Source organism: Rhinatrema bivittatum, chromosome 12 (genome assembly GCF_901001135.1).
Source record: "Rhinatrema bivittatum chromosome 12, aRhiBiv1.1, whole genome shotgun sequence".
Lineage (NCBI taxonomy): Eukaryota > Metazoa > Chordata > Amphibia > Gymnophiona > Rhinatrematidae > Rhinatrema > Rhinatrema bivittatum.
The window spans coordinates 26,146,125-26,157,989 of record NC_042626.1 but is presented as its reverse complement, the minus strand read 5'-3'; the positions used below and the strand labels follow the sequence as shown (position 1 = coordinate 26,157,989).

General features: G+C 43.6%; 1 protein-coding gene across 3 annotated transcripts in view; it reads left to right on the top strand.

Moving 5' to 3' along the window:
• Positions 1-8,291: 8,291 nt before the first annotated feature.
• The window catches only part of LOC115074000 (indolethylamine N-methyltransferase-like), a 43,363-nt gene continuing 39,789 nt past the window's right edge, over positions 8,292-11,865 (top strand). For 2 of the 3 annotated variants that reach the window (XM_029573043.1, XM_029573039.1), the window contains exon 1: positions 8,292-8,397. The gene's annotated coding sequence lies outside the window, so the exon portion shown is untranslated. The remainder of the gene's footprint in view (positions 8,398-11,865) is intronic. The other variant, XM_029573042.1, reaches the window with a different exon arrangement.

The window sequence follows — 11,865 nt, the reverse complement described above, 5'->3', positions numbered from 1 at the left end:
ATGCTAGGTTACACTCCAGAAAGCAATGCAGCAGAAGTAATATACAGACACAGCAAAGACAATAGTTGCAATAATATGGTACAAATAATTTCCTCATGATTATTAGGAGGGCAGTTGAAGGTTTGAGCTTCTCTCTTTCTGTTTGGCTCTCTCTTTTCTCCCTTCTATGCCATTTCATCTTCACATCTGAAAGCATGTTTTGAGAGATTGCCTGTGATTTCCCAAAACATGGTCCAGGGAGAGGAAACAACTGGCTTTTTCTTCTGACTTGAACTTCCTCACTAGGAAACCTGTGCATCTTTCTTTCCCACACTGGTGAGAATGCGCAGTCCAGTGAGGGCCCTACTTCCTGAGTACATCCTCAGCCAAAGTTATCAGACTTAGGCCATGCAATCCCATTACAAGCGGTTTGGCACCTTCAGGACAAATCTTAGACTGCTTCACCGGAGTCAGTTTTTTCTCTATCAAGTAAAAAGAAATTGTGAGGCTTTTTGCTGTTTTATGAATTGTGAAAACCCAGCACCTGCCCTACATAATATTTAGAAGGCTGATTTCAGACAATCAAATTAGAGAATGAGCAGACAATAGTTTAGGTCAGAGATTTCCCAAATTTGATCCTTAGGACCCTCAGCCACATCTAGATTTAAGGATATCTACAATGAATATTCATGAACCAAATCTGCATACATTTGACTAATTTGTGCAGTATAGCTATCCTGAAACTGGGTTACGTATGGAAAGCCATTCCTAGAATATATGTTACCTAAAGATCACAGCTAATTAGATGACCTTCTTCCCTGGCATCTGTAGTATATGTGCTCTCTGGACCACATCAGATGTGACAGATCTGAATCCACCGAGAATCCAGTTCCCTACAGGACTAGGAATATAGTTACTTGATCTCTTCTTGCATATGAAGATGGTCAAAAGTTCATTTTTATAAGTCAAATCTGCAGATCTGTGTAGAAAAGAAGGAGCAGCAAATATTAACCAAAAAAGTGTTTGTAGAGGGAAGAGAATCTCTTCTCTGGGCACAGGTCAAAGTCTGTATCGTGCTTTGTTATAAAGTATGTTTAAAGTCTTTCTCTCATGGAAGAGAAGACAATGAATCAACTGGCAAATAGAGTTGTTGTATGCGGTGTCTGTATAAGGGTATATTATGTCATGGAACACGCAAAAAACAATATTGCAAAAGCAAAACAGTTTACTAAATGTTGATAATATATGCATAATGAATCAGCAAAGACGAGTAATATAAAAAATGAATACAGTATATCAGTAAGCCTTACATAAATCAATACAGGTACGTAGGATTATATTAATACAGACAACAATAAAGATAAGAGACTTCTAAGAAAAGTAAAAAGTCATGGGATAGGTGGCGATGTCCTTTCGTGGATTACAAACTGGTTAAAAGACAGGAAACAGAGAGTAGGATTAAATGGACAATTTTCTCAGTGGAAGGGAGTGGACAGTGGAGTGCCTCAGGGATCTGTATTGGGACCCGTGCTTTTCAACATATTTATAAATGATCTGGAAAGGAATACGATAAGTGAGGTGATCAAATTTGCAAATGATACAAAATTATTCAGAGAGTTAAATCACAAGCAGATTGTGATAAATTGCAGGAGGACCTTGTGAAACTGGAAAATTAGGCAACCAAATGGCAGATGAAATTTAATGTGGATAAGTGCAAAGTGATGCATATAGGGAAAAATAACCCATGCTATAATTACACAATGTTAGGTTCCGTATTAGGAGCTACCACCCAGGAAAGAGATCTAGGCATCATTGAAATCACCGGCTCAGTGTGCTGTGGCAGTCAAAAAAGCAAACAATGTTAGGAATTATTAGGAAAGAAATGGTTAATAAAACGGAAAATGTCATAATGCCTCTGTGGTGAGACCACACCTTGAATACTGTGTACAATTCTGGTCACCACATCTCAAAAAAGTTATAGTTACAATGGAGAAGGTACAGAGAAGGATGACTAAAATGATAAAGTGGATGGAACAGCTCCCCTATGAGGAAAGACTAAAGAGGTTAGGGCTGTTCAGCTTGTAGAAGAGTCAGCTGAGGGGGGGATATGATAGAGGTCTTTAAAATCATGAGAGGTCTAGAACGGGTAAACGCGAATCGGTTATTTACTCTTTCGAATAATAAAAGGTCTAGGGGGCACTCCATGAAGTTAGCATGTAGCACATTTAAAACTAATCAGAGAAATTTCTTTTTCACTCAATGAACAATTAAACTCTGGAATTTGTTGCCAGGGGATGTGGTTAGTTCAGTTAGTGTAGCTGGGTTTAAAAAAGGTTTGGATAAGTTCTTGGAGGAGAAGCCCATTACCTGCTATTAATCAAGTTGACTTAGAAAATAGCCACTACTTTTACTAGCATCAGTAGCATGGGATAGACTTAGGTTTTGGGAACTTGCCAGGTACTTGTAGCCTGGATTGGCCATTGTTGGAAACAGGATGTTGGGCTTGATGGACTCTTGGTCTGATGCAGTATGGAAATTTTTTATGTTCTTATGGAGAACTTTGGAATTTTCCATCCTTATTAGTTTTAATTACTGAGCTTTTGAGTCTTCTATTTTGAAATGTTTACTGCTGTTTGGAACATTTTTTAAACTTTTTATATGTGTTCTTAATTATTGAATGTTATTCTGTTTATCAGCTCTTTGGCAGTATTATTTTTATGAGTATGGTTTCTTATGATTGATTTATAGTTCTTGATTTTATTGTTTGATTTATGAGGGCTGGTGATGTTTCTGTTTTTCCATTGCTGCAGTACATGTGGTTTTCAGATTTAGTAGCAGGCAGTATTCAGGGACATGGCAATTTTAGTACTAATAAAAATGTACTTCTTCAGACTGGCTTTTGCCAGATCAGTTAATTTTGTCACATTTATTTAATTTTAGATTTTAATGAGACTTGTCACTGATGTAAATTATTTTGTATGTTTTTCTTTTTTATGTATGTTCTCCTGTAATCCGCTTAGAGCCTCTGGCATTGGCAGCATATAAATAAATAGAGTCTGGCTTGTTGCAATTTCCAGTTCGGTTTATGACTATATGTTTCTATTTGTACTTTATTCTGTATTTGGTGAGGGTCTGTCTCTGTTCCTCATGTATAAGCGAGGTGAGGTGTTCTGCTAGCATGTCGTTTCAATTTAGGGATTTAGAGTAGCCTGGTTTGTTCTGCTTTCCTAATGGGAGGTGTTTTAGGGCCTGGTGTGACACTTGCAGTGTTGCCTTTTCATGGATAAGAGTTGTTCCTATTTGAATGCTTGAAGTTAGTACTCTTTTGGTAAGGGAAGTTTACTAGATCATTGTCATTCGGTTTACTCAAGGGCCAAACCCACATCTAACATGCGTTACAATAGGCCTAATGCCATAGGGGTTCCAAGCATCTTTTTTCTGGGTGGCGCCACAGCAGTGCATGATTTTCTGTTCAGCAAAATGGTACCGGCTACAGATAGGGTACGATATTTCATGGAGTGTGTCAGTTTTGAAAGTTTGGATCACTGGAGGGAACAAGGGTTTTTAGATGGGGAAAGGGAGTCTGGGACAAAGCATGAGCCTGATATTTTCTATTGTGTGTTGATTATGTGGAAAACAGCAACATTTCTGTGTTAAAAAAAGAGAAGGGCGGGGCGGGGCGAGAGGCAGCACATTAGCTGTTCGCACAGGGCAGCAAAACTGTTAGCACCTGCCCTGGCCCCTCTGCAAACCCCTCTGGTGTTTGACTAAGTTTGGGGAAGAGATGTATGGTTAGAAGATCCGGGAGAAAGAATTTGGCTGCCCCTTTTCCTGCCCTGTCAGAGGACCAACGAGGGCTTGTGTGTCCCAGGTGGATTCCTTCCAACTTGGGATTCAGAGAAAGAAAGAAAGATCAAGAGAGAGAGAGAGACTGTGGAGAACTGTGAGTAAGACCAATATCGAATTACATCCTGGGACCCCCCCCACTTGGAGTCTTCACCCCTGGAAGATAGAAATGTGGGATTCTGGGCATAGACTGTGCTCTTACTTTTTCTAGCCAGTTGGAAGGGGATTTTTGTCCACCCAAACAAGGATAACCCTGCCCACTTGGGATCCTCATTTATCCAAGCCCTGGATGGTGAGGGTGTTCCTTGCCCTAGAAGAGAGCAAGAGAGAGACCCTTGCACAGATAAATATATATAGCAAGAGAACTGTAACAGCCACTTGTGGGATAAGACTCCAGTGAACTGTGCCTATTCAGAACACACCGTCAGCAAAGTTTATTTTTAGATACTCACCCAGAGTCAACTTGTGTTGTTTGTTTGGCACTTACATCCACCAGAAGGAATGAGAAGGCAGGGAAAAGAAAGGGTGTCACCCCTGCACCTAGGGCCTTGGAGTAAATTCTTCTCCCCTCTTCTCTCCCTCCCCCCCCCCCCCCCCAGTGCCTCCACCCCATCAGTAAAATTATCCAGCCCTGAGGGGAAAGAGACTGTGCAAGGGAAATAAAAATCTGAACCCGCCCCAAAAGAACTAAAAATACTTTAATGGCCTCCATCGGTGTTGTTGTTACCAGGAGATGGGGTTACAAAAGTTACAGACGTTTGGGACTGTTCGATGACCCAGTGGCAGTGCTGCGCGTTGCTGCAGGAAACCAAGCTGCGATTTGCAAAACTGGCTTCTGTTCCTTGGTCTGGGAGCAGAGCACTGCAGTGGCTGTGATCACAGTTCCATTGATTGATGCACTACTGATTCAGCTATAAAGCTCCTGGCTGTGCCAGAGTCCAGGAGGACCCAATAATATATTATAGTGACAAACCTGAAAATGTCCGTCCTGGCTCATCGAAGATGAAGCTAAATTCATGGAGAAATCAATCTAGGTTTTCCAAAATTGGATCTTCCTATTCTCACAGCGAGGTGCCCAGGCAAGGGCAATCCCTCCCAGCAGGGATAGTATGAAGGTCACCTGACTTTATCAGTAGGGAAGAGGGTCGCCTGAAGAGTGAAATGCATATGGCCCTGGTTAATAAACCCTCAACATTTCCGTGGGTCACTGTAATACCTTGGCAGAGGAGATAATAATAATGGAAGCACCAGAGAGGGGGCACTGGGACCGGTGGTGGAAGCACTTTGGGTGGCGCTGACTGTGGAGAGAGTGCATCCATTCAGACTGCCAATCTTTCCAAGACCCCTGTGATCTGGTCCAGTACGCTCTGCTGCTGCTGGATTTGTTGGGTCATATGGGGATAGCGTGGAGCACAGCCATCTCTGCTGGGTCCATGGCCTCGGCAAAATGTAAGGAGGGTAGCCCTTGTTGGTGTCAGGTGAATAGCCCTCTAGCCACTCCGTAAGCCCTTTTGGACCTGATGTAGGTGATGTGGACCCCTGTGTGGAATGGTAGCCGAAGTACCACAAAGGAAAGCCCAGGTGTCTATCTTGTCCACAGGCAAAGAGAGTCCAGGTTCAAGCACTAAGTGGATCAGGCGGAAAGCAACAAAGTCCAGCAGAAGATCCAGGGTCAGGGCAAGCAGCAGGCAAGCAAAATCCAACACAGTCTGGGGTCAAGGCAGGCAGCAAGCAGGCAGAGTCCAGAACGGTCCAAAGTCAAGACAGGCAGCACGCAGGGAGAATCTAGAATGGTCCGAGTTCAAGATGATCAGCAAGCATGCAGAAACAGCATTCAGAACCAGACACCTGATGAGTGAGGCAGCACTGCCACTGGGTCATCAAACAGTCCCAAACGTCTGTAACTTTTGTAACCCCATCTCCTGGTAACGACAACACCGATGGGGGCCATAAAAGTATTTTTAGTTCTTTTGGGGTGGGTTCAGATTTTTATTTCCCTTGCACAGTCTCTTTCACCTCAGGCCTGAATAATTTTACTGATGGGGTGGGGGGGGGGGGGGAGGAGAGGGGAGAAGAATTTACTCCAAGGCCAAGGCAAGGAGTCCAGGTTCAGGCAGGACAGGTAGTTCTGAGCATGTGACATCAACACTGGTGCGATCACACGACTATTCCGCTAGAGTGTGTAGAATCGTGCGCACCGATGCGCGCGCACAGACTCCCTATGTGTCGCTTCGCCAGGTCCTAGCAACAAATACGTCAGAGCGTGCAATGGCGTCTCACTGCTGCTCTGTGAGCATCTGAAAATGAGGAGTCTGGGAAGGTGGGCGGATTCTAACAGAGAGAGGACATGTTTTTCAGACCATCATCAGGTGTCCCTGCCTAGATTCCCCTTGAGCATCAATGTAAGTAAAAATGTTTTTATATATTTAGAGGCAGCAAGGGGAGAAAGTGAGTGAGAGTATGTCAGTGAGTTTGCATGTGCATGTGTGAGTGCATGAGAGGGAGCATGAGTGTCAGCATCAGTGTATGTGAGGGAGCGGTGTGTGCATGTGCACCAGTATGTACAATGGGTTTGAGTGTCTATGTGTTTCAGCTATCAGCATGTGCAATGAAAGTGTGCGTGTGTAAGCATGTGTGAGGGAGCGTGTGTGCACACAAAGTTTTCCCTAAACCTTCTTGTGATAGAGTATATGACAGAGAGCCTCAGACTGCCTGTGATAGAGAATATGACAGAGAGCCTCGGACTGCCTTAACGGACCGGCTCCAGCTATCTGGCCCAGTCCACCTTAAGACAGATAGGAAAGGGATCCTCGGGTGGAGCGTTTCCCTGAGGTAAGGGATACAAAGGTGAGGCCCTGAGAGAGTTAGAGAGGCCCCAGGGAGAAGAAGGAAGCTGTGATGGAGTGCTGTGCTCTTTTGGAAAAACTGTTCTTGCATTGTCAGTCTGCTGAGGTAAGCAGCCATTTTGATTCTGTCTTGCTGAACTTTTTGTAATTAAACTGTTGAAAAGCAGAACAGGCTCCAGCCTGGCCTGTTCTCTGACCTTCTCCTGTCTTAGACTGCTCCAAGGGCATCACACTTCTATAGCAAGCCAGATTGCTTCCAATGTAACAACTTGAGTCTTTTCTGGTGCAAAAGCTATTTGGAGCCCCACTGCAGCTGTTCCTTCGATGGGCAAACCTTCTTCTTCTTTCTTCTCCACAAGACTTTCAGCTCCTTCGGGGACATTAACCAGCATTGGCATCTCTGTGTCCTGGAGCAAGACTACTTCACACAGCCCATACCATGTTTCATGCAATGCCTCCATCACATTGATGTCATCAGTGGGGGACCATTCCTGCCCAGAAACACTAGGACTATTTAAAATCTGGACCCACCTGCATCCTCTATATCTCTGGACTTAAAAAACAAAATCCACAGCCTAGAAGGATAGCAGCAATTGTTCCCCAATTACTTCTCCAAGTGGCCCAACATTGGAGGCGATAGACTGAACCTCTCCATGGCAAACAAACCAGTTGATAGACCATTATTAGTTAGCTGTAAAGGACTGTATCATGCCTTTCCTCGTCACCATTTTAAAAGTAAGCAAGAAACTCTAAGAAAAGGTAAATAAAGGAGGAGCCCAGAAAACACAGGATGAGTGACAAACATCTGCCATCTTGTTCTACCTCCATCTTTCAATAATTCTTACATTGGTCCAGTAACAGGTGTAGTGGCTTAAAAATAATCTCTTTTTTTCTCCAGAATCAATATGGCTACTGAAATTGTGCAATCATACCCAGGAACCACAAATATAAAAATCCACAGGCATAAATATCTAATCTAATAACAAAAGGTATATAAAACTCCCTTCAAAAATTTCAGTAATAACATAAAGGAGCCATGATTATATTGGGCAACTTATCACATGACTGCATCTCTATTTGTGATATGAGTGCTCCATCTTTAGATAATCCTCTTTATTCTTTGGATTAGACAATCACACCAAGGGACTGATTAGAGCAGCAGTAGTGTTGAATCTGGAGACCTCTGGTTCCATAACCCCATCTCCCCCATTGTGCATCTGACACTTTCTACAACATCCCAAACTGATCGTATCTGAATTGTCAGTTGATTGGATTTTTTGGATATATGTTCTCAAGGAAAGCTGGCTGACAAGGAAAAAGAAGCTGAGGAAGTAAGTTCTGAAGTACGATGCTTTCAAAAGTAACCCACTGGAGCTGACAGGGTTACCCCAGGCTGACTGTTGTCTGCTGACCTCACTGTGCCTGAAAAGTGCTTATGAAGACCAGGGAGCCTACTGCAAGGCAGTTATGAAAATCACTCCATTGTTAAAGCCAGATAGACAGATAGCAAGAAGCGGCGATTTCAGTAACAGGTGCAACATGGTTGGCCAATTCTCCTCTTTGCCCTGGCATGGGGGATTTCTGAGAAAGGATCTTAGCCAAGCAGGCTATAACCTTTCAGACCTTTAAAACGGCCCTAGCGTAGAAGGATTACAGAACCAGATCAGCAGCACTGGGTATTACTTCATTGCGGTCCATAAACAGGGAGAGAGCTGAACGCCAGAAGGTAGGCTAAACAAAGGTGTCATCCATCAAAACTAGAGAAAATGAGACTAGAATCACAGTAAAAGTGTAACATAAGCTAATATATTTGGCTTAGATGAGAGAGGATAGCAGTTCATATTCAACCACCAGTTAGAGCTGAGAGGGATGCAATTGAGACCTGTCTGAGATTCTGATCCAAGCGCATTATTTGCCTGCTTGTGACTTTGATCTGGTTGAATCCTCTTTTGGATTCTGGCCTGGTCGGTACACTCAAAGGCAGTGGCAAAGATGTCAAAAAGAAAGGGACATTAAGGGGAAGGTAATTATCCAGATTAGGGAGGAGAGGATAGTTCAGTGCTGTCGATCTAAAATGCTTTTACTTACTCTTTTTATTTTTCTGAGAAAATATTTTTAAAGAGGAAGCAGATACCTCTGTCAGTTAGTCAGATCCTTTCTAGGATACCGTAAGCCTCTGCCGTCCAACCAATTATCTTGACTGAAAAAAGCTGAGAATTATTCTGATATTATCTCTTTCTAATAACCTTTTCTTTGTTGAGGTGGTGAGATGATGTTTCACAATAACATACACGAGGTCATGAGCTCATGACCTGGGTTTTGGCTCATGCCCACAAGCCCCAGATTTAGCTTATGAAAGCAAATTGCACTCCACAGGATTTCAAAGCATGCCCCAGGCCTTTGGTACTTGAGGAATGCATCAAACTCTTTTGATGCAGAGTAACACATGGCGCGTGCTAGTGCACTTACAAATTGACAGTGATGTGAAACTCTAGGTTTTATTTTAAAAAATCTTTAAAGAATAGAAAAAAATACAGGTTAGATACATGAGCCCGACAAAGCAGTCCCTAATGCATGGAACTTCTAGGAATACAAACCCGCACATATTTAAATCTCATAGTCTCTCAGTTTGTGTTAGCATTGTGACTTTCTGAGATGGTCAGGGTTTAAATAATTTGGCCAAGTCTGAAAAGCCCGCCTCATGCTAGCTCAACTGTTAAATATGTGTAACCAGTAATTGCATCTAAAACTGATTAATTTATGCCATGAAACTGCACCCAGAACTGAAGTAATTCCTATGTCTTGTTATAACACGATCTGAGCTCTTTGGATGGAAGGACATGAAATACGGATGATGCTGATGCTGAGTGGATCCAATCACTGCGCTCTGTTTCGCTTTCCCATTTTTCCATTTACAATTATACCACAGTCTATGCCAGCTTTAAATTCCAAGTTTGTATTAAGAAGAGACAGGAAAGCTGTCGGGAAGGTGAAGGAGTCTGAGAGGGAGGTGAAAGTGGGACAGAGGGTGGTGGGGATGAGAGAGAGGAGGGAGGTGCACAGGGTATTGGTTAGCCTAAACCGGTGTTGCAAGAGATTCATGTAAAGGACCTCTGGTTTCCCTTTACTAAAGGAGTGAATTGACTGGGAATGTTTGGTGAAGAAATAAGTGAAAAAGGTTTGGGTTTTGCTCCCCCAACATTCACATGGTGTGTCCTGGTTGTTTATCATCCCAAAGCACCTGCTATCCTCATGGATTTATTTTAGATTTTGTTGGAGTAGGAGCTCTCTGTCTCCTGTCTTCTAATTATTCCTGCTAATTTAAGGGAAAGGAGTTAGGAAGTTCCCATTTAAGGGGTCAGCCTGCAGTAGACTCATCTAACTGCCTTTAAGCTTGTTTTTGGACGCTTTTAAACCAAATTTATTTAGATTTCCCAGTGAGAGCCTTGGTACCTCCTTCACAGTGGATTGTGGTGTCTGCTGTGTAAGGCTAGATCATGTGTTAGGGAGGATTCTGGCAGTCTTGTATCTCTCCTCCAGAGGATAAAGCTCTCTTGGTGACCCAATGCACAGGAAGAATACTTTTGCATTAACTGCAGAGACAAACTAAGGGGAGGGGGGTGACAGGGGCAGTCCGCCCCAGGTGACAACAGGGGGAGGGGTGCCATTGCTGCCAGCAGGAAGGTCCTGCAGTGGCATGGAGTTGAGATGTGCTGCACACAGGCACACTCTCATACATATACTCAGGCTGTGAGGATGCCTGTGTATGTGCTAAAGCAAGGTCCTGTGGAAGAGGGCAGCGGAAGGGGAAGAGGAAGAGGCCCAATGGAGCCACCAGTGTCTCCTGGAGCCGGCGGCAGGCCCAGGGGTGCTGCCAGGGTCTCCCGGAGCCAGCAGCAGAAGAGGCCCTGCTGTGCAGCCAGTGGCCGAAGAAGTGAGACTGGTCCTGTAGGAGTAAGTGTTAGTGTGTATGAGACAGGTGTGTGTGTGTGTTTGTGTATATGAGGGTCTGTATGTGTATGTGTGTGCTATAGGAGTGTGTGTGATTGTGTATGAGGGTAAGTGTGTGTGTGTATGTATGTGTATGAGGGTATGGGTATATGTGTGTATGAGACGGTGAGTGTATAGAAGGGTGAGTGTGTGTGTGCCTACGTATATATACATGAGAAGGTGCCTGAGGGTGTGTATGTGTGAGGGTGCCTGTGTATGTGTACAAGAGTGTGCCTGTGTGCAGGAGTGGGGATGGGGGTGAGAGAGAGGAAGCATGAGTGTGTGTATGGGTAAGACAGGAACGGGGAGGATTGGCCTGTCGGGGGATCGGGCATCCCTTGATGGGCCAGTCGCTCTAGTCACGTGGTCTGCCGAGCGTGGCTGTGACAGAGCCGCACTCGGCAGACCACGGGGTATATCCTGGGCCGGCCTGGGTGGCGAATCCCTTGGCCGGTCGTATCGGGAATCCGCCCCTGGACAGGAATCGTGTGTGAGAGATACAGAGAAAGTGTGTGAGGAAATGTGTGTGTCTGTCTCTTTCACACACACACTCACACTCAAGCTCCCTGTCTCTCACCAAACATGTATGTGTATAAGAGACAGAGTGAGCATATTTTGTTTGTATCTTTGTGTGTGTATGTATCCCACTTCACGACAATCTCAGGTGACATGTAAGGAGAGTGGGGGATTTTTTAAATTCTTATTAGTTTTTAATTCCTGGGTGTTATTTGACGTCTGCTGTTTTAAAATAATTTATCAATCTTTAGGAAATTAAAAAAAATTGTACAGGAGCTTCTAATTATTTAATATTCATCAGCTATTTTGAAATGTATATTTTTTAGTATGGTTTTACTATTCTGATTGATATTTCTTGATTGTATTGTTTTGAGGAATAGTAATGATCTGCTTTTCCATTGTTGCACTGCATTCAGAATCTGGCTTGTGGTTTCTAGTTCAGTTTTTGTCCTCATGTGTGTTGTGTGAGAGAGAGAGGAATCATGTGTGTGTGAGGATGAGAATGAAGCGAAGAGGCATGGGGGCGATTTGCGGGAATGACGGCTACTACCTGGAGATTAATATCCTAATTCAACAAACATACACACGGTTAATGCAAATCCAACATTGCTCTATGCTTCAACGGCAAGAGGAAATGTGAAAAAAAAGGATTTGCATCCACAAAAAAGCCGGGGAGTAGCTTGCTTGA